The sequence below is a fragment of the Elaeis guineensis genome, chromosome 4, assembly GCF_000442705.2.
Source record: "Elaeis guineensis isolate ETL-2024a chromosome 4, EG11, whole genome shotgun sequence".
NCBI classification, from domain to species: domain Eukaryota; kingdom Viridiplantae; phylum Streptophyta; class Magnoliopsida; order Arecales; family Arecaceae; genus Elaeis; species Elaeis guineensis.
The window spans coordinates 78,062,787-78,067,518 of record NC_025996.2 but is presented as its reverse complement, the minus strand read 5'-3'; the positions used below and the strand labels follow the sequence as shown (position 1 = coordinate 78,067,518).

Sequence of the window (4,732 nt, the reverse complement as noted above, 5' to 3'; positions counted from 1 at the left end):
CGGATGTCCCCGAAGCTGCTGACGAGTCTACTGTTATCGAGTAGCTTAGGCATTGATACTACAGGTGGGAGTCACCTGCTGTAGAAGCTCAGATAGAGACTTTTCATTGGTGAAGCCCGTAGGAATTCGATTGCTAGAGAAGTCCATCTGGGATTCGCCCGATGTGGAAACTCGCCTGAAGATGATCCGTTGGGGAAGTTTAGTTTTATGAAGGATCTGGTGGAGGGTCGGCTGGTGATGGACTTCAGATGGTGTTGGGGAGGTTCGGCAGACATCGGAGGTGATTGATCGTTGTAGGAATCCAGCTGCTGGAGCCCGATCATTTTAGAAGCTCATCCAATATCCAACCGCTATGGAAGTTCGGTCAAAGTCTGGTTCTTGTAGAAGGCTGAAAGGAGACCGCTTATTGTAGAAGCTCGGTCGAAGGTCAGTTATCATGGGAGCTCAGAGTAGTGACCTGGCCGATGAGTCCTGTCCCATTGTAGAAGCTCGGTCGAAGATCGGTTATCACGGGACCCGACTATGAAGAAGCTCGGCTGAAGTCTACCTGTAATGGAAGTTTGAAAGGAATATGTTTACAACAGAGGTTCGGATGGGATTTGCTTACAGTAGGGATCCGAGGTAGGCCATCCGCTGTAAGGGTTCGGAGTAGACTACTCGCAGCAGGAGTTCGGGGCAGACCACTCGTAGTGAAAGTTCGGAGTAGGCCGCTCGCGTAGAAGTTCGGCTATCGCAGGAGCTCGGTTGGAATCCTGAAGGCGGTCGACCGCCGTAGAAACGTGGGAGGAGCCTGGTTACTGTAGAAATCTCATTGTCGGGAAAGCTCGGATGCTGACAAAGCTCGAAAGAAGTTCGGGGGTAGTCGATTGCTGTAGAAGGATGGCTAACAGTGAGGCTCAGAGGGCCTTTGGGGCGGCCCGATGGGTGAAGACTGAGGCCCATCGTCGAAGAAGTCCGGATGGCTGAGGGAGTTCGAAGAGGCGTCACGTACAAGGTCGGGAGCTGGAGGAGCCCTGAAGGATCAGTCCTCTGCAGACTTCGATCGGGGGGCACTTTATACCCAACAACTTCTGTCCTACAATTAATGCATGCATTTGTCGTAGCTAGGAAGGGTCGTCCTAAGATAATAGGAATTTGTCTTGGGTTGCCACTTAGTTTCATGTCGAGAACCAGGAAATCAACTGAAAAGTAAATCTCATCTACCTTGACCAAGACATCCTCAAGCATTCCACATGGTTCCTTAATTGATCTGTCAGCTAATTGCAGTGTGACTGATGTGGATTTCAGTTCTTCAAATCCAAAAAGTTCATACACCGAACTAGGTAAAAGATTCACACTTGCCCCTAAGTCCAAAAGAGCTTTTTCAATGTGATAATCTCCTATAACACAAAACATGATGGGGGCTCCTGGGTCCTTAAGCTTTGGAGGAGTGGCATGCTGGAAGACAGAACTAGCCTGTTCAGTGAGGGGTACTTGCTTTGGGATTTGTGATCTAGATTTACATTTTTGGGTGCACAAATCCTTCAAAAATTTGGCATAAGCAGAGACCTATTTGATTGCGTCTAGAAGGGGAAGATTAATTTGGACTTGCTTAAATAATTTCAACATCTCGTCGAGTCTTCCTCCCTTCTTATCTGCAGGAATAGGGACTTTAGGGCATCCAAAAATGAGACTTTAGGCAAGTAAGATGATTCCGGTGTAGTTGGTTCATTTTCTATTTTAAGGTCCTCCTTGTTCTTGGGTAATTTGGCTTCGGTTAGAGGTTTAGGGTCGGTCTCATTGATTTTACTAGTGTGTTCAATGACCTTCCCACTTCTCAGAGTCATGATTGATTTGGCGTGTTCAAAAAAAGTTTTTGGGGTATTAGAGCTCTCAATCACAAATTGCCCTCTTGGGTTGCTCTCAGGTTGGCTAGGTAATTTTCCTCCTTCCCTCCTACTGAATGCAGACGCTAGTTGACCTATTTGGGTCTCTAGCTTAGCAATGGATTGTGTGTGGAAGTTAAGGATCTGAGTGTTGACTTCTAATCATTCTAGTGCTTTCAGAACTTTTTCCTCAAAAGCTGAGCTGTGACCAATAGTAGATGGTTGAGGAGCATTTTGAAATTAATGGTACGGTCCATGCCTATATGTTGGGTTCTGATATTGAGGTCGAGGTGCAGCAGGGCCAACCACTGGTTGTGGTCTCCAAAAAAATTTGGATGGTTTCTCCAGCCGGGGTTATAAGTGTTCGAATATGGATCGTTTCTTGGTCTACGAGCTTGTTGGACTTGAGCTTGCTGAACTTGCTCGTGCACAAACTCAAGAAATTGAGGTGCGACTGGGCATTCATTAACAAAATGGTTTGGACTTGCACACAATGTACAAACTTCTTGGATTGGGTTAGGTAGAATCGAGGATTGTCCAGTATTTAGAAGATGGTCTAATTTTTGGGATAGTTCATCTACCTTACTGTGGATATCCATGACGTTTCCAATCTGATAAATTCTACTTCTTTTTTGTTGAAGCATGGGTTTTCTCTAGAGGTGGCAGATATATGATGTAGGGAATTCTCACTAAGTGTTTCAAAGAGCTGCCAGGCTTCATCCTCACTCTTTAGCATGAATGTCCCACCACATGATGCATCAATCATTTGTCGGTGTTTCTCCGATAGACCATCATAAAAATACTGACAAAGTTGCCATTTAGGGACAGCATGGTGTGGATATTTACGAATAGGTCCCTTAACCTTTCCCATGTCTCATGAAAAAGTTCACCCTCCAATTGGGAAAAACTAGTGATAGCTTTTCTAATTTGATTTGTTTTTCCAATTGAAAAGTATTTCTTAAGAAATTCTCTTTGAAGATGTTCCCAAGTTGAAATGGTTATAGAGTCTAAGGAGTTTAACCAATGCTTGGCTTTGTCCTTAAGTGAGAAAGGGAACAGTTTCAACCTAAGGGCATCATCTGAGAAGTTTTGGATTTTTACTGTGGAACAAATTTTAAGAAATTCATCCAAGTGTTTGTATGGGTCCTCGTTACTAAGTCCATAGAATGATGGCAACATTTGAATAATGCTAGACTTAATCTCATATTGGGTAGCTTCTACTGGAAGTGCTTGAATACATGGAGAGTAGGTATACGAGGATGGAGTGAAATATTCTCTCAATGAGCGTGGAGGATTAGCCTCACCAGGTGCAGCCATGTTTCTAACTCGGATAGTCCTAAGAGTCTTTTCTAATTCTTCGTCTCATGGTTGCAATTCGGGTTTTAGTGATCGTCGACCTAACATGCAACTAAAAGGTCTATGTAGGACTATCCTAGTCTATTAAGGAATTTTTTTTTTGTTATTAAGAATTAGTTGTAATTAATTCTTATTAAGAATTATTAAGAGGAGAAGAGAAGAGAGAAAAGAGTTCTAAAGAAGAGATCCTAAGAAGTCCTAAAACTAATAGAAGAATTAGTTGTGGTTAGATTTTAATTACAATCAAGTTAGCACGCAGTGGACTCTCTATCCTAAAGTTACCATAGTTCTAGACAGCTCCTAACTGTAGTTAGCCTTCAAGCCCTCCAAGTCGGAGCTTGACCAACCAACTGGCCAGATAAGTGTAAGGTCGGTGGGAGTCTCCCCGTTGCTTTCCTTAGACACCAATTAAATTGGCCAGATCAGCGAACGGAACCAATTAAAAACTACCTTCCTTCGGGTCCAGTCGTCCCGCAAACCACTTGCCTAGACACCAGCTAGCTGACCAAGTCTAATCTGGTTTAACTCTCAGGGTCACTTGTCCTAATGAGCTCAAAATCTTTAGGGGTCAACGTCTAATTAATTTTAGATTAAGGTCTAGGTTATGCAAATGCAAGGGAGTGATTTGTGGGCCAAGGAAGGATGATCAAATCCCCACCTTATCTTAGTTAATGGGTTGCACCCTTAAAGTTAATTATGGAGATGCAATGCAAAGAAATAAGGTATCCAATCAAGTTAAAAATTTTTATAATTGAGGTTACGCTATTTTAGTTAAGTATTATGAAATATCAGTGGTTTTTTTTTTAAATTCAACTATGCTAAGATCCCCAGTAACGGTGCCAAAATTTGATGCGTAGTCGTTGATAGCACCAAAAATAACTCAACTCACTACGTAGGTAAGATGAGTTGAGATCGTATCCTCAGGGACCTTGGGCTAAGTTGAGATTGCAAAATAAAAGAAAGAAGCATTGTTTTGATTTAAAAAATAAATTATCTTAAAATTGATGTACTTAGAAAATAAAGAGCTCGGGAGTTTTGAATTAATTTTACACTAGTAGAGTTGTATCTCTTTTTTTAATTAAAAAGATGTGATTAATCTTAAAAAAAATATCTATCTTTTCTCGGCACACCTCGTACCTGTAGATCACAATGCATCTCTGAAAAGTACTAGGTAAACAACTCTTCTTTCCTCGGCACGCTCCGTACCCGTAGATCACGGTGCATCTCCAGAAAGTAAAAGTTGTTCCTAATATTAATCTAACAAGAAAGTATAAATAAAAGTATATGAAAGAGAGCAAATAAAGAACTCATGATGATTTAAATAAAAAGCATAATCTTTATTGCATATAAAGAAATACAAAAAAAATTAGAACAATAAACCCACTCTGTGTCATTACAAAATTTCTTCTCTACTCCCGAGACTGCTAGCCTAGCTGTTCATGGAGTAATCCCTTTCTCTTCCTCTATGCAAGGCTCTAAAAGAATTTTTGGGCTCCCCCCTTCAAGTGGGA

At 41.8% G+C, this 4,732-nt stretch overlaps 1 non-coding gene across 1 annotated transcript; it reads left to right on the top strand.

Annotated features, from left to right (window-relative positions):
* Nucleotides 1-2,689: 2,689 nt before the first annotated feature.
* LOC140857658 (small nucleolar RNA R71) lies at nt 2,690-2,794 on the top strand. The gene has a single exon (XR_012141152.1). It is a non-coding gene; the product is annotated as a small nucleolar RNA R71 (small nucleolar RNA).
* The last annotated feature ends 1,938 nt before the right edge of the window (nt 2,795-4,732 follow it).